At 45.1% G+C, this 18,037-nt stretch overlaps 1 protein-coding gene and 1 long non-coding RNA gene across 38 annotated transcripts in view; one reads left to right on the top strand and one right to left on the bottom strand.

Annotated features, from left to right (window-relative positions):
• Positions 1–18,037, bottom strand: part of Kalrn (kalirin, RhoGEF kinase) — a 605,866-nt gene that overhangs the window by 436,646 nt on the left and 151,183 nt on the right.
• Positions 868–17,955, top strand: LOC120095553 (uncharacterized). 3 transcript variants are annotated; one of them, XR_005491097.2, is made up of 5 exons: positions 868–1,210; positions 5,467–5,630; positions 5,745–5,981; positions 8,236–8,678; positions 16,519–17,955. It is a non-coding gene; the product is annotated as an uncharacterized LOC120095553 (long non-coding RNA). The 3 variants fall into 3 exon arrangements; XR_005491095.2 differs by having other exon boundaries at positions 869–1,210; positions 8,432–8,678; XR_005491096.2 differs by lacking the exon at positions 16,519–17,955 and adding an exon at positions 12,890–13,311 and having other exon boundaries at positions 869–1,210; positions 8,432–8,678.

Here is an 18,037-nt window from a genome sequence, read left to right as displayed (position 1 = left end):
AAGAAGGAACAGATCCAAGCCTACAGCAGTTCCAGGAACCTTTGCAAACCGAAGCACCCTCCCTTTCCCAGGCAGACGTGCCGCTGTCCTCGGTTCTGAAGTCGTGTATGGTTGTCACTCAGCGTGGCTGCTGTCCAGGCTGCCCCAGAATATGTGAAACAAATGAGCAGAGAAGAGAGATGGTACAGTATGTCCCGAGGATGAACCAGTGTGACGAAATGATGTAAGAACATAGGCCTATGAGGATTGCTCATAACTGCAGAGAAGCAAAAGCCTTGGCTTGGTATTGCTTTCAAAGAATTGCAGAGATTAAGAAAGGCCTTTGCAACACACACACACACACACACACACACACACACACACACACAAAATCATGTATGTGTGCACACACTCAGCTTCCAAAGATATTAAGTGGCACAAATGCTATACATCCCTTAGCACAGGTCTGGATTTATAGGTCAACAAGTTAACCCTATCTAAAGTGGATGGGTTGGCCCTGAAACAATTCCTAGAGTTTTAAGCAAATTTTAAATCTTTAATGGAAATTTTTGTTTTAGTGACCTAAACATACCTGACTGAATTTGATATTTATTAAAAAATGTATGTGTCGAACAAGGTTACCATTATTGTGTGAATAATATAAGGTTCCTGGTGGCAAGGAAATTTTGGTTTGGGGGGAAGTCAGACATGTAATTTCGATATCATAAGAAACACACTGCAGAAGTACTGGAGGAAATATTCAGAAATTCACGAAAAGATAACCAGCCAAAACTGCAGTCCACAGTGATGAAATGGCAGCAAGTGGAGCAGAAACAAAGGATTGTGGGAGCGCCAGCAAGTGGAGCAGAAGCAAAGGATTGTGGGAGCACCAGCGAGTAGAGCAGAAGCAAAGGATTGTGGGAGCGCCAGCAAGCAGAGCAGAGGCAAAGGATTGTGGGAGCACCAGCGAGTAGAGCAGAGGCAAAGGATTGTGGGAGCGCCAGCAAGCAGAGCAGAGGCAAAGGATTGTGGGAGCGTCAGCAAAGTCCTTGACAGGACAGGAAGACAGGAGGACGCTGAAGTCAGAGCAAGTTTTCTTATGGCCTAAACCTCCAGAGTAACAAAGATTGGAACTTAGCACAAGCTGGCAAGTGGCCAAGATCAGGAGAGAGACCAAAAAGTGACACAATGTTAATGAATGGAGTAACTCACAAAACTAGAGCAAAAGTGGGTATGTCACCTTCCCACAACACATCTGTAAGGATAGGGCTCAGAGAGTCCTATCCACGCAGCTTCTCTGAATTTCTGTGTGCTGGCCTTGTTGCCTCTTTCCTAACTCCAGACCTCCTCTGCCCCTATGAATCTATCTTCATTCCCCACAAAGACATGCAGCCCTGCTGATACTTCTGAGAAGCATGTCTACTGACAATATACAGTAAAAGCAGAATCACTGTCTAGATGAGGGAGCCCCAACATTACCTGTAGGCAACTTCAGAGCCCCACAGGAGACCCAACTGCCTGCAGGGGAAAAGAATGAGAAGCTGGAGGGAGCTCAGGTCCTATGGGTCTTCCCTTTGGTTAGCTTTGAACTGTCAGGCAGTAGTGAAGGGGGCGGGCATCATAGAAAAAAATGAAAGCAGTTAAGTTGTTCTTCATATAGAGCACATACTTCAGACCCTAACATCTGCCTGCTACCAGGAAGATCAAAACACAAATTGCTCAGATAATCTGCTGAGTGATCTCTGAAACAATTTCGATACTATCCCCAGTAATCTTGACAGAGCGTCTACATCTGGGCTACTCTATTCTTTTCCAGCTTCCTGAGTAAAGGGATTCCTTATCAGAACCAAGAGGCCATGAGGTTTCTATGCTTGGCGATGAATGTATACATATGCCCCGCCCCCCCAACACACAGACTCCATGCTAAGGCCAGAGATCAGCTTAATGTTAAGTTAGGATGTTTCACACAGCTTTCTACTACTGCAAGATCGGAGGTGAGCTACATGTTTAACCACAGAAGATTGGCTACAGAAGCAAAGATCTATCCACTCAAAGCAGTGCTAACTCTAACACTAAGAATAACTACTTCTGTATAAATCACAGTATATTGTTAAATGGGAAAAACAGATTATAGAATAGAAGGTAGAAACTGATTCCGTTTGCATAAATAGGGGTTTATGTCTCTATAAAAGCCACCTACATATAACACACAGTGATTATTTCTGAAATGTGCTATTACTGCTAATTTTACTAATGTTTTAAATGCTTTTCTATATTTAATTTTTATTTATTGTCAGAATTAGAAAAAAAGCAAAGTTCTTCATTTGTACATTAATCTTTCACAGACAGGATCTTTGAATTTCCATGTAGTTTAAAGGTTTAATAATTAAGTTGTGGATATGATAACATCTGTGAATAGCGTTTTAAAGACAAGCAATAGAGCTGAGGACAACTGTTATACATCTGTTCACTCTGATGCAATTTTGTGGCAAATAAAAATGCACCATTCATCACAGATAAAGTTGTTCTGCAGCTAATGGAGCCATGGTTCAAATACATTATAAAAAAATTTCAGTTTTCATTAAATAGCAAAGATTTGCCATGGATGCAAATAGAGTTTGCGCCAAGGGTGTGAAATGTTAAAGATTCAATAAAATCAACGTGTTTCTGTTTCTGAGCCATTTATCAGAGTGAATCCCTGCTAAGAGAGTCTCTAAGTGTATGCTGTGTTTGAATGTAGGATTTTCAACTCAGCTAGCAGAATTAATGCATGCAAATACTCAGACACGTTTTAGGAAAATATAATTAATAGTTGAACTTGCCCTGCTAGATCTTAAAGGGTATTTTATAAACAAAAGTAACGTTGAGCATTTGTGGCCTATGTAAATGTTTAAGATCGTGGACAAAATTAACGAAGAAAATGAGATGTGGGAGGAAGCCGCTGTAAGAATCGGGAGAGGGGAGCTAAGGGCTATTGCTCACTGTTTGAAAGGCACGGACAGAGCCTGAGTCTGCATTTCAGAAAAGAAAGACACAGATGAGAAATGTTTGAGAAGATAGTCAACCTAATTATCACTCAAAGAAATACAGTGTAAACAATGAGACAGTTTACATCATAAACATAAGACTTAGAGAAAGTAAGAATCCTTGGCTGCCCTGGGCATTTACCTCCATGATCCTCTCCCTGTCAGGAGAAGCAAGGTTGCTGCGATTTTCCTGAAGGTGGTTTTGCACTGTGACTCAAAGTGGTGACACTGGGTATGACAAATACCCAGTGAGTCCACTCTTGTTGTCTACCAAGGATCTGTGGAAGGACCAGCATTACCAAACACGAAGGAAATACAAATCAAAATCATGACTAAGTACCACCTTGCTCCAGTGTGAATGACTATACTCAGAAGAACTAACATATGTGACCAAAAGTTTATACACGGCACGAGCTGGATCAATGGATTATTAAATTTAAAAAAATTGGAGACTATAGATAAAAAGTATTGATCAGGATAGAGGGAGAAGGGAATGCTTGTCCGTTGTTGTTGGGAATATAAATCAGTCTAACCTTTATGAGAAACAATATGGAAGGTCCCAGAACTTTTAAACATGAACTACCTCATGATCCTGTGATAAATGCAAAAGAGAGGACATCGGTCAAAGAGATTCCTGCATCCTCAGGTACATGGCAGCATTGTTCAACAACAACCAAGAAATACAAGCAAACTGTGTTCCTCAACTGGCGAACAGAAAAAAATGATGAAGGACAGATTCGCGATGGAATATTATTTGGCCATGAGAATAACCTAGTGATTTGAGATGACACAAACTATACCAGGATCATCTACCAGATGAAACAAAGCAGGCCCAGAAAGACAGGAAACATATGTCCACGTATGTTGATTTACTGGAAACCAAGTGGAATGCCGGTCAACGGAAGATGGGAACGGAGAACGGTTAATGGAGAGAGAGTGTGAAGGGAAGAAGGGATTGGAGATACTGAGGTGCGGCTGGGTGGGAACAACCAAGCTGGGGTTCTGTGTTCAACAGCAGCAGAAGCAGAGTACAGAGAACGGTGAACTGCTCACATCAAGGAGCTAGATAAAAGGCCCTGAAAGCTCTCCCCATTCAGAAACGGTAAACACTTAAAGGGAACATGTTTAGTTGATAAAACTACTCAGCTATTAAGAATGAGGACATCCTAAGTTTTGCAGGTAAATGGATGGAACTAGAAAATATCATCCCGAGTGAGGTAACTCAGACCTAAAAAGACATGTATAGTATGTTCTCACTAATAAGTGGATATTAGCCCCCCCCCAAAAAAAAGAAGTACAGAATACCCAAGATACAGTCCACAGAACAAAAAGGCCAACAGGCTGAACGGCCCAAGTGAGGATGCCTCTGTCCCACTTAGGAGGGAGAAGAAAGCAACCACAAAGGGGAAGGGAGGGACTTGAGAGGGGAAGGGTCAGGGGAAAGAGAAGAGGGGAACATGACCTGGTACTGGGTGGAGGAAAAGAACTGAAGTCCTGAGGGCCAACAGAAAGAATGGAAACAGGCAACCGTGGAGAGTGGAGGGAGCCTCCAGAATGTACCAGAGACCTGGGAGGTGAGAGACTCTCAGGACAGAAGGAGGGAGGGACCTTAGATGAGAGGCCCTGCAGTGGGGAGAAGTAACATGTAGAGCCCACCTCCAGCAGAAAGACAGGGCATCAAGTGAGGGATGGGGTTGCTATCCCACAGTCAAAACAGGCCCAAAGGCGATCTACCTCCAGGGAGGGCCCCAAGATCTGACGCCATCACTGAGGCTGTGGAGTGCTCACAAAAAAGGACCTATCATGATTGTCCTCTGCAAGACCCAACAAGCAGCTGAAAGAGTCAGATGCAGATTTTTGCACCCAACCAATGGACAGAAGCTGCTGACCCCTGTGGTTGAATTAGGGAAAAGCTGGAGGAAGCTGAAGAGGAGGGCAACCCTGTCTCAATGAACCTGGACTCCTGAGACCTCTCAGACGTTGGACCACCAACCAGGCAGCATACCCCAGCTGATAAGAGGCTCCCACACATATACATCAGAAGACTGCCAGGTCTGGGTTCAGTCAGAGAAGATGCACCTAACCTTCAAGGGACTGGAGGCCCCAGGGAGTTTAGAGGTCTGGTGGCGTGGGAATGGGGGGTGGCGGGTGGGGACATCCTCCTGGAGGCAGTGGGGCGGAGAGGAGGTTCAGGATGTGGAACAGTTGGAGGGTGGACTGGCAGGGGAATAAAATCTGGAGCATAAAAGAAAAGATTAAATAAAAAGAAGGAATGGTAAGAAAAATGATGCATGAGGACATGTGTTGGAACATCCCATTCATGTGTGAAGCCTTATGTATGAGTTTTATTTTATTTTGAATATAATCCTCTTCGTGTTTGATCCCTGTGCCCTCTTAATCTCTGTCTGTTCTTCAACTTTCTGGCATGTTCTATAAGCTAGTCTTTCTGATCTATTTCCAGAAGTGGGGCTCTAGGAATGTATCAGCCCCTTTCCTAGAACAATTAAAATCCAGGAGACTTTGGATCATCTACGCTCACTAGTGAGCTGGAGGACCGTGGAGCAGACGGGACAGGCTACCTCTTCCGAACCTGTGCTGCTGCCATGCTTCCAAACCTGTCTCAGGGTAGGCTCCAGGGAAATGGACTTGGAAGTGGGTACGGGCAGCTGCCCCACAATGGCATCCAGTGGAGAGCAATCTGTTTCCCCGCCTAACATCACAGCATGTTCTGTGTTCTAGCTTGGATGTTCCTGGAGTCCTCACCCACTGCATGGTAAGGACTTGCTCCTCTGGGTGACCACCTTCTGTCGCACTTCCAGCCTGTGCCCCTCAGGAAGCACATGATGACAGGAAGGAGACCATACAAGGATTTGGGTTCAACTCTTATCAACTCAGCAACTCTGGGTTAGCTGCGTGACTGACCTTCTCCAAGTAGAGATTTTAAAGCTGCCTAAGTAAGGACCAAGCCAACGCAAGGTAAAATATTTGTAAACCGTGGCTCCCTTACAAAAGTAACACGTTAGCTTTATTATGTCTTATTTTGTGGTATTTCTGGGGAAGCATTACTGCTCTTAGCTTTTCTGACTTTAAATCATATCTTTAAGGGCCTAGCTAAAGACCTTCCACTACGTCTCAGGGATGAGGAGGCCTCAGTACCATGATCAATGACACCCTGGTATCTCAGGTGCATGGGACTATTGACTCCACTCTTAACAGGTCTTAGTCTGCAGGGCACAGGTGGGGCTAGATGCCAAGTAACTGTGTAACCATTTGAAGAGGACAGAAAACATGGTTTCCAAAGTAGGGGAAAATCTGGATCAAAATACTCAAAGGTACTCCCCCGAAGAAGTCCCATGTCTGGGATTGTTCCAGCACACATACAATGACCTTTAAATGGGCCAAACCCTGGAAGACCCTCTTGACTGTTTATCTAAGCCCTCTCCACTTCTATACTGGTAACCTTCAACCTCTATACCACACTTAAGAGTGTACCACCCCCATCTGTGAGGCATCCCTACCCTGCACCAAATGCCTTCCCCAGGCTTCTGGAGGAATGGTTCTCTTCTCATCGCCTCCTCCCACTCTTCGCATGCAGAAATAGCTGTACATCCAAGCCCATGCCAGAGAGCTAAATCAAGGCAACAGAATCCTCCCCCTCACAGCACCAAACTATGACAAGATCCACCATTCTAGAGGCCCTCATCAAGGATCAAAACAGCAGACTTATGGTATCAGAGACTCATAGTCCTCCAAAAGCTTCTAGCCTTTCTCTCATTTGCAGTAAGGGAACTGAGACTGGTATCGGGAAAGGAGCTCAGGGTCACGTATTGAGTTTCACACCACAATTACAGCTCAGCCTCCTGTACTACATGCACACGATTCGGAGAGTGTCCCACCATTGCTTTGTGCATAGTGGATTGTAAGGACGGGCTGATGGCCTTCTAGAGCACTGCTAGCTACACCTGCTGTGTGTGGCTTTTACAACTCCAGTTGTATGAAGTGTAACGTTCTGCCCCTGAGTTATATTAGTCGCATTAAAAGTGGCCACTAGTTGCTGTATTGGAGACCACAGAATATGACATAGCATCATGGTTCTCTTGGTGCTCTGATATAGATGGACAGACACATCACAAAAGGCAGAGTTCCCTGAGGTCAGTCAGTGTCCAGCACAATAAACGAGTGGGAAACAGCATAGCATGAAATCAACCAGAGCTCAGCCATGAATGACTCAGAGCCATGAAACACAGATGTAGCGTCCAGGGAGGCTCAAGATGACTTTCTTGAAACACAGGAACCCAGGGAAGAAGCGAGAGTCATTTAAGAAGGATTATTTTTAACTTTCGAAGGCTGATCAATTTTTCTGATTGGAACCAGAGTGCAGGCTGCTGACAGACAAGCCTGGGGCTTCAGTAGTTTTGGCAGATGACCAAAAGCCTAAATGGTAAGGTAACTATTTAGATTCCCTCTTGGGAAAACAAGTCTTCACAAAGCAAGGGAACTTTGAATTTCAGGGCAAACACAGAACCTTGTACCAACATTTGTGCTTCATGGTGTCTTTCTATCCAGTCAGTAAACTGAGTGGGTGTAGCTTCCATACTAAAGACAAGGCACCATGCCCAGTGGCTTCACATGCCCGCAGCCCAATGCAGAGAACAAGGGACATCACCCAGGGACTAAGGACCCTCCAGTCAAGGAAAAAGCCCTTTGCAAGCAAGACCGCACTCACTCTGCTCTATCTACAATGTCTTAAATTACCAACAAAAATACATTTTAGAAACTTGTAGATATAAAGACTTCAACCAACATAGCTTTTTAAATATACACAATCACTAGAACCAAAGGAGAAAATTTTGCTATTTATGGAAGCCAGAAAAAGACCAAACCACCAGGATATTCTCACACCCCGGAAGTTCTGATGATGCATGAGACAAGGCAAAGCTTTGATCTACATCTTTTTGGCTTAGTAACGAGTGGCTAACACCATTAATGTGGAGAGCTAATGGGCTACAGGGAACTCTTTTGAGATGGTATCTTACTTCTGTAGACAAGGCTAATCTGGACTTCTATGTTTTCCAGGCTAACCTCAAAGTCACAGTGATCCTTTTGTCCCAGCCTTCAGTACTAGAATCGCACACTGTGATTTTTCCCTTCTAGGCTCTGTATCTGTTCACAGTTTAGAATATAAAGCATTTCACATCGTGATTTCAACATTAAGACTTTTCTCTTACAGCTATAAACTTCTCCCTTGCTCATGAATCTCCTATCACTAGTCTTCACCTGGAAGATTCATCAATGTCAAAATCAAAATCCTTAAAAGATCACCCTGCTCCTCAGTTTTACTACCATCTGCGAAATGTATGTGTCGGTGGCCTCTTTAAGCCACTGTGACTACTAACTGGGCTTGCATGTGTACTTGTGCCTAATAGGTGGCAGGTGTTAGCAGGGCGAGGAGTTGGAGTGAATGAGCCGGTCGATGACGAGTCTGGACTGTGTGATTGATCTGTCACTTGGCTCAGCTGTGCAAACCTGGGAGCAGTCAGATTACAGAAACCATTCAGATTGAAGACACAGTCATCCACATGCCTCCAGCTCCTGAAACCGAAGACAAAGAACCAGGAGGAAATGAGCTGCCTCCAGAGAGTATCGTGCCTTGCAAACCCATCCACTGCACAGGTGAGAGCTTATAGCTGTGCTCTAAAACTCTACGATTCTGTGTGAAGAGAGAAGGCTGGTCCATGATCTGGTCTTTTCGGCCTTGGGATGCTGGCATGGAAATGTGTTCCTCAAAATCGATAAACAGGCTCAGAAATACTCATTATCCACCAGGGTCCCGGCTTCATCAACACAGCAGAGTCATAACTGAGGAGCTACTGGCCTAGGTGAGAGAGCTCCGGGTGAGAAATCCAAAACACCAGGCACCCCGTGGGTCTTTTCCATATTCCTCTTCTCTCTGGCCTCGATTTCAACAACAGTAAAAATCAAATCGCACAAGCCAGGCAAGATGATGGCTGAGACTGTCTCTTACCAGCTGTTTCTTTCCCTAATTTTGCTTTGCTCTGGAAGACATAAATCCTGTAAGAAGTTAGGGGAGGTGGCATCCCAGTGGAGAAACGAGACCCTCGGGGTGAAGTCGCGCTGGGGAAATGCCACATTTAATGGTTTGTAAAATGCATCATTAGCTTTTGTACCATTAAGAAAGAAAAAAAATCTACTGCTTATTAAACCACTCCAAACCATAAACTATAAGATACATGATTCCAGAGGTGAAAAAATGTAGGAGTGGGAGAGGAAGAACATTCTAAAAATCAATAAAATAGAGGGGCCAGCCTTTACCAGGAACTTGCTAGATTCTTAGTCACTTAGCTAAGTGTCATACATAGGCTCTTTCGTTTAAACCTAAAAGAGCCCTGTGCATTAAATGGAAGCTCAGGAAAGACAAGCATGCCAACAGCACAGAGGAGGAGACATGGAAAGCTTGGAGTATGATTATGGTTTTGCTTATGGTTACCTGACTATTAGGGATAAGAGCAAGATATGAACCTATACCCATTCCACTCCAAAGTCTACCTTCCTAGCCCTCTGCCCTTGGAAGAAGTCTGGGGTGTCTGACAGAGAAGAATGGGACAGGACTCAAACACAATCAAAATATATCAAAGGAACATACAAAGATGAAATACTTGGGACCAAAAAAAAAAAAAAACTCCAGAGATGTTATGAGCACATAGTTTATGGATAAGCGAACTAAAGACCATAAGGGTTATGGGACTTGCCCAAGGTTATTGCTGATGTTTATTGCAAAACCCAAGACTCCTCCATTTTGTCTAGTAATAAGGTTAAATTTGCAAGTCTATAGTTTTCTGAGTGTGTCTTTCTGTCTTTCTGAGTTCTAGACATTTTTCTGTCCTTTTGGGTTCCCAGTGGCATCAAGTAGCCCCGATAACACCTTTAGGCCTAAGGTGTTGAAGCTTCTTAGAGCAGTGCGGACAGAACAACTAGACTGGTTCTAATGTCCCCAGCTCTAGGGGCTCATCAGATTTACACCCTGTGGGCACATAGACAAAAGAAGGCCCACAGAGACAGTGTATAGACAGCCCCTATGGCACACAGAGTAGAGTGTTGGTGGCACCCGTCATGGCTCTGAAGTCTAAAACAATTTAGGGTATTTCGCCTTCCCTCTTTTTCCTTGGCTTTTGCACTTTCCAGCTTGAAGTTGCATTGTTTGGGCTGGAGCCTGAGCACACAAAACCCCTGTATTCTTGCTTTCTCCATCTTATTTTACAACAGACTGTACTCCTCAAGCAGGGAGCCAAAGCCCCCCTGTCACCACTGCCCCCAAGCCCCTCTCCTAGCAATAGTCCAGCCCCTGCCCCCGTATAAGGTTTATAAAACCGAGCTCTGTGAAGGCATCCCTTTCACTTTATAATCCATCCCACTGTCTTAAAGCGAAGGCTACCCCCTCCCCAAGGCATGGCAGCCCTCCAGAATCAAGCTGAAAGTCAAGACCATTTATGTTCAACCTTCCAGCCATTAAGGTTTACGTTTGAGTAAAGGACAATCCTTCCATTTTAGGGACTGTTGTTTGTCTCATTATTATGAGTCAGAAGACAATGCTTGATAATTATACTGCAGGCCTCTAGGAGAAAGGGCAAGCCCTCTGACTGGGAAGTAGAAAGTTCCGAGGACACTGAACGGCCAGATGTGGGCTGACTTGAAAGCTCTCTTGTCCGGGTTATAAGCACCTAACCGGGGCAAAGCATTTGTCCAGCCTCATAGTTCACTGTCTGGGGAAAGCTCAGTCGGGGCAGCAGCTGGCTTTGCAAATCAAGCATCACAAAAAAACAAATTTTACCTTCCAGCCTCCAAACCCCTCCTGGCTGTGGCTCTGTTCTGGCTTCTTTTGTTGGACTTATAGCTGCCTTCTAGCCACTTACTGAAGGTTCTTAGCTAGGCAAGGCTCCCTGGTGCTTTAAATACTTGTGTTTCATTCCTTCCCACTCTCTTAGGGGTGCAAATTATCTCCCCCATTTAATGGATGAAAACCTAGGATTAGAGAGATCAAATAGCTTACCCCAGGTCACCGAGCTAGAAAGGGATGAAGTCAAGATCTGAAGCAGGTTCATTCCACTCTAAAGTCTATGCACGAAGCCTTTTATATATGGATCTGCATCATCCAGTACCCAAATCGCTCTGGCCAAGGCTCATCTACAGTCATCTCTTCAGGACTGGAACACGGCTGTGCTTGCTACTGTTTAAAACATAGTATTTCATGTGCCTGGAATGAGCCCCAGATTCAGGGTCTTTGTCAGTCACAGTGACATGACTGAGTGAGTCTCTGCCAGTCCTGCAGTTAGCACTCTAGAGTATGCACTGAGCTCTGAAACCCAGCCAGTTGACCATCCCTGCATGCCCTTCTCCTGACAGCAGTTAGAAATTAAAGTATCTTAGACTCTGTGGCCCCTGTTACTTCAACATGAATGGAGTGATGGTCCAGTAGTATGCAGATTATCTCATTCTGACTGTCTTTCACCCCTGTGGACTCTGATGGCACCCCGAATAGAGGACCAATTTAGACAGAAGTGCTGTACAAGAAGCCTGTCTTTGTAATAGATGATGGATCCCCTGAATCTCAGTGCTGACTGTTCACCCCTTTCTCAGCCCGGAACCCTTACTGCCAAACCCATTGGAAGTCAGACCTTGTTCTGAGGTAGGAAGTTGGATTTCAACATATAGGAAAGTGACTAAAACAACCTGCAAAAAGTTTTCTGAAGCATTTCGGACCAGCGGCCGAATTAAAATAAGAAAGGTCCACGTAAACACTTACCCCGTGTTGACTACATGAACATTTAGAAACACAACAGTGAATGTTGTTACTGACTTCAAGTGTTGCCTCGAAAGCAGCCAGTACGCCAATTGGAACTCTTTAATTATGGGGAAATTGTGGAAGAAGATAACCATATATCCAGCCTATATAAGATCTCAGCCTAAGTGTGAGAATGAGGTCATACTTCTCAACATGCCAAACTACCCAGAACACCCTAGAGCTAAGCACAAACAATTCTTTCTGGTGAGCTTGGATAAACTATATACATGGCAGCAGCTATGTCTACTAGTGCCTGGCCAGTGGCTCACCAAGCCTACTTCCCTCTATGAAGCAGCAACTCTGTTGCACTTTCCAGCTTGTGGAACACTTTTGGTTGTAACAAACTTTGATTGTAAGAGCCTGAAGACTGAGTTCTAGCTGATACGATGGGAACAACATGTCATATGTTGTATCTAGGACATCCCGTGAAGCCATCCCTCATCATAGCTTCCATGTTTTCTTTGTCTTCTAGCAGCTGGAGGCACAGGTGCCAGAGAACTCTGAGACACAGAAGAATAGCAAAGCCACTGAACAATAACAGATTGGGACCTTCGTTGTGATTAGGGGATCTGCAGTGGGCCCCAGAGCAACACATAAGCTTCCAATACATCATTGCTAACCTGCAGTTGTCTAGCTGCCAGTCTGTATTGAACAATAAGCAGAGAACTCCGCCATTGTTAGCACAATTTGTGGTGGACTATTAATGGTAGACTATGAACTGCTTTTTAGCTCTATTTCAAAATTGTACATCTTATGTTATTAAATCCTATAAATATAATCTCATTAAAAGCAACAAGGCGGGTGTGTCAGTAATCTGGGTGATAAACCTTCAGAACTCAGAGAGGATACAAATGAGCACAGGAGAGGAAAAGTCTAGAAAGGATTTGTAACAAAGGATAGCATTTAGCTACTTTATATTCTCTTAAGAGTTCATCCAGGACCACGCCCCTGACTCAGGAAAGCACTAGATACATTCTAGGCAATGATCAAAACACTAAGTACTATGATCGTTCTGTTTCCCCAGCGTAAGTCCTCGCCCTGGCCTCTCCTAGTCTGGCTGCTGCTACATCTTCAACTATCATGGAGTGTATCTATCCGGATGGCCACCAAAGTAAAAACTCATCTGCTGGCCTCTCCTTAGCATCTCCACTGTGCAGAGGAGGGCAATCATCAACTGCTTCACTCTTCCCCTGTGCTGCAAACAAAGGAAGGTATATCATTAAATCCTCTCATCCTTTCCTGAGTGAGCCCCAGCTGAGCCTTCCCCAGACAGGGAACTATGAAGCTGAATGCATGCTTTGCCCCAGTTAGGTGCCGACGAGCTGGATAATGGAGCTGTCAAGTCGGCCCACATCAAGTCACCCTTTCCTGTGTGATAGTTCCCATCACACAGACAAGGAGGCTGAGGCTCACAACAAATATTTTACTCAACATCACTCAGCTCAGGTAAGGAGGAAGAGCACTGATACTCTTCATTTGCCTAGAGCACCATACCTGACTGGAATTCTCCCTGAAGCACCTAACTACACCTGGTTATGCTAGCAGCAGAGAGACAACTTTATTTTCAATTTTCCCCCAGCTGGTTGATAAAAATGTTGGTATCTTGAGAGTCACTGTAACACAAGTATTTGCACAATAGAGATCAGCTGCTGCTACAAAGACAACCGTCAGGGTTTTTCTTCCTCCTTAGAAACAGCACTGCTTAGGTTTTCTCTCTGGGCCCACTCTGTGGTAGTAGGAGCTCCCTATCTGGTTGAAATTTCAGGAATAGTAAAAAGCCAAGGCCCCTTGGTTGGAGACTTCATTGGTACAGAAACAAAGGTCAATGTTAGGCAGACAAGAAGGAGAGAGAAGAAGAATCCCGCCCCCACACAACTCACACTTCTGACAGCTTTCTTGGGCGCTCCCAATAGCTAGTGAGAAGCAGCTCAGAGGACCATTATGGGTTTAGGCAGAAGGCAGCTCAGTTGGGGAGTCAGGGGGAAAACTATGATGGAAAGAGTTGTTTGTAAAGTAAGAATTGGGGAGGCATCATAGACCTCTTAAGGTAAGTTAAAAACTAGGGACTTAACAATGACATTTACTCATTTTGTGCTTGTATATGTGTTTGCACATGCATGCCACAACATGCTTACAGAGGGCAGGAGACAACTCTTCTACCTTCTGGGGTCTAGGGATCCAACTTGGGTCCCCAGGCTTGGGGGTAAGTGCCTTTACCCACTGAGCCACCCCACCGGCCCGCTTTGTTTCTTTAATGAGCAAGTAGGCTAACTTCCGCTCAGCATTTGAATATAGAGACACAGATAATCCAAAGGTAACAGTCACACGGTGTGTTTCAGAGCTGACAGTGAATACTTGGAATTTTTTTTCTTTGATTGGTGGTAACAGATTTACCTTCCTGAATCAAAGCGCCTCTTAATTAGCTGAACAGGAGCTGAGCTGATATGCAGCAAACGGGTACAGGAGCTTAGGGAGTACTTGGGGAGGACAGTCAGCCTGAATTTACTCTTTCTTTTTAAGTAAATAATCCACCTAGGCAGAATAATCCTGGGTGAAAATAAAGACCTTATTGTTTCAGCCTGTAGCCCAGAGCTGTTCCCGAAGCTGGATGATCATTAGATCCAGTGGAGATGACTTAAACATATAGGCTATGTTGTCTGTACTTAGATTTACATTCACAAGTGCACGTTTGCCAGAACTGAACCAAAATACAAAAAACATACGAGCAAACAAAACTGTCCTGATAATTTAGATAATTAAAGACTCTGAGAAATCTAAGTAAATTTGACCTAGGAAAAAGAAAAAAAAAAAAACTTAGACAGAGGACATGCAGAGGGTTCCAGGTCGGAAGCAGCTTTAATAGATCCAGCAGGACTCTGAGGAAGGCAGCAGGCTAATTGCCAAATACTGGCTCTTTTCGCAAGGCAGATCCTCTCTGTCATCAGAATCCTCATCTGCCACACAGAAGGACTCACCACTGAACTGCTGGGCTCCCAGGATACACCCAACACCTCATTGCCCACTTGCTACGAGTATTTTCCCTCTTCTCCTTCTTCTGGGGGAGCCCCTAAGCCAATGCCTATGAAGAAACAGTAGCTGCCACCTGGCTCCCTCAAGTTTCCTTCTCCAGTAGCAGCCACAGCCATCGCAGCTACTGCCGCCACCACATAGAGTGGTCAGTTGAGGGAGAGGCGGCGCCAGCAGTCAAAAAGTAAGACAGGTTTCAGCTTGTCTCTGCCCCAGACTACAAGAGCCAACTTTCTCTGGGTCTTAACTTCCAGTCCTGCCAATGAACATCAAGGAGCTGGAGCTACCTTTGCCCAAAGCTCTGCTAAAGAGCTCAGGAGAAAGGGTTAATGAGAAATCTGCCATTCAGCTCAGGCTAACAAGCCAGCCTGTCACTGTCCCTGGGCACTTTCCCGCCCTGGTCAGGAAGAATGCTGGCACCTCCAAACTAAGGGCTGCAGGGAGCTTCAGCTAATTGGAAGCTGGATGACAGATGACACCAGGATTCTGGGAGAGGAAATGATCTCTCCAGCCACAGCCTGCTGCAGCCAGGAGGAAGGAGGAAAGGGAACTTTCCCCAGAGGGGCCCAATCAAGGCTCCTAGGGGCAGGGAATAAAACATTAATGGAACTCAAGCCACCACCTGAATGTGTCTGGGAGTAAAAGAACCAAGCAAAGCTGAGACTGGAGAGGGTGGCTGAACCTGCCTGCCAGCTGGCACGGCACCCTGGAAATGAAATAGCAGCCAGCAGCGGGACAGCATCGGAGGACCATGGTGGAACCAGGAGCCACAGAGACTCTGGAAGATTCTCAGAATTAAGGCAGAGCAGTGATGAATGCGTAATAAAGCCAAAAGTACTAGGGAGGCCTTGGTTATATCTGTCAAAGAACTAGCCAGAGTCAGGGCAAATGCCATGGGTTGGGGAGGAGGCATTAGCAAAATCTATACTGTCTGAGCTCCAGCTTAAGGATTCCAGAGGGATCCACTATTTTTCACGATTGTTCACCTAGAGGGAAGGTTCCAGATGATGAGAATTTTTCCCTAATTTAAAATTTTAAAAATCATTTCATGTCACTGAAAACATGCCAAACACACTAGCCCCAAAGCTGCTGTGTTTTCTCCTGCATGCGAAGGAAGGAAGGAGATGGGACTGGGTGTAACTGATGAGATGTGACAGGAAACACTTCTTGCTCCATCCCTGCACCTGGCCTGCCTGGCCCCATCCCTGGGCCCCAGCTGGCTGCAGCTTGCCCACTGCAAGAGCCTAGTTTCCAGATGGTCCACACTACAGCTACAGAGCCAAGAGTCTGCTATAGATGAGTCCTCAAGCCTCAGCAAAGATCCCCAACCCCAGAGCAGGAGTTTGTCGATAGCAAATCCCCAAATAAGTTTATGGTTGTACTTCACATCAAGAAAATTTGCATACCCTTAGACATCACATTCTCCGGAAGACACCATTTCAATTCTGTTGTTTTCTCATGTCCAGAGTCTTGGGAGCTCCCAGGGTAGGTGGCACCTCCAAGGATAGGACCCACACCCACTCACCTGTTCGAATCCCAGCAGAGCCTCAGCTCAACGAAACCTTATAATGGTTTGTGACCAGAACACCACTTGAAATCCCTGTTTTTGACTTTTTTTTTTTTCAGAAATGGAAGAGCTCTAAAAACTGGCAGTGTCTATTTTAAAAAAAGAAAACACATCCAAGGCTCCAGTCCTCCGAGGGAAGTGCCAGGCCTCTGCAGTGATCAGGAATTCAGCCAGACGGAGCCAAGGAGAGACATTGTTCTCTCTGGGAAAGGATGGCCAGCACCACGCACTGTCTCCACCACCCTCTGAGTCTAAATTCTGCTGACACTTCCTGGACCTCCAAAGTCTGCATTAGAAAGGGTTATGTTTGGCTGAGAGACGCAGAGGGCAACTTATCTGTCACAAGCAACAAGAAGCATGGAACTGACACTCACTGCATTAGGAGTGGCTAATTTCTTATCCTAACTTCCTTGACCTTTATCTCTTGGTAACAAGATGGCCACAGCACCTCCTGGGATCTTATCCCTATTCCAGAAGAAAGATTATTGAACAGTAAATAGCATCTTCTTTGACTGACTTAGTCTTTGTTTAGGAAGAGAAGACCTTCCCTTTAATTTATACATATCTATATATCTACGCTGTGCATCATTTAGTCTTCCTGAGTATTTCACTTTTTACTCTGTATCGTAAGAGAAGAAATAGACATTAAGTAACACAGCTGGTGTGCCACATACACAGATTTACAAATCGGAAGGACCAAGCACCCTTGTGCCTTAAGAGAGGTACGCCTCACTCCACCCATATCTAGAACCCCTCCTAAGAACTACGGCTCTCTGCAGGGGATGCCGCAGCACAGAGTCCTACTGTTCAGGAGAGCCAGACACTCCTACAGTAGGGCATGCAGGGAACTCCACGGTGGTGGCTCAGTTCTGCTTACACATACGATTTTACAAGGGCTCTCTAACTGAATATTGTGTTCTCAACATCAGACACGGTGCCTGGCCCAGTGTGATGTTCTCAATAAAAAACTCTCAAGTGGGTAAATATGAAACACTGCTCCTTCCTGTTAGCCATACATTTCTTATATTTAACTTCCTTTGCTATTCCTAAGGTACTGGAGACTGATTCTAGAGTCTGCTAAGAAGGCAGGCTGCCAGTGAACTACCTCCCCAGCAGTGCCCACATACTGCCCCCCTCAACAACGGCTCTCTTCAAAGTAGGACCAGTCATTTAGAGCAGATCCAGAAAGGTCTTGGAACAAAGATGTCCAAGGATTCAGAGTTCCAGGCATTGGATGCGGTCTTTCTGTATTTCTAGAAGGTATGTGAGAAGGCAAGGAGCCTGGGTCACGACGGTGAAGTTCTTATCGCTAGGTTTAATTCCTTTATGAAAGAGAAGCCAGAGATTCTTGCCTGTCCATTCTGCCTTGCAAGATCACAAAGAAGAAAGGCAGTTTGTGAAAAGTGGCCCTCATTAGGCACAGCGTCTGCAGGTATCTTCAATTTGTTCTTCCCAGTCAACAAGAATCCTACCAGGCAGGATTCATATTACAAATAAAGCAGAGATGGGAAGTCAGCCAAGGCTCACCCTGGGAGAACCAAGAATGAACAGCAGAATGCACTGTGGTGTTGAAGATTT

Source organism: Rattus norvegicus, chromosome 11, assembly GCF_036323735.1.
Source record: "Rattus norvegicus strain BN/NHsdMcwi chromosome 11, GRCr8, whole genome shotgun sequence".
Lineage (NCBI taxonomy): Eukaryota > Metazoa > Chordata > Mammalia > Rodentia > Muridae > Rattus > Rattus norvegicus.
This window is presented reverse-complemented; position numbering and strand designations above follow the sequence as displayed.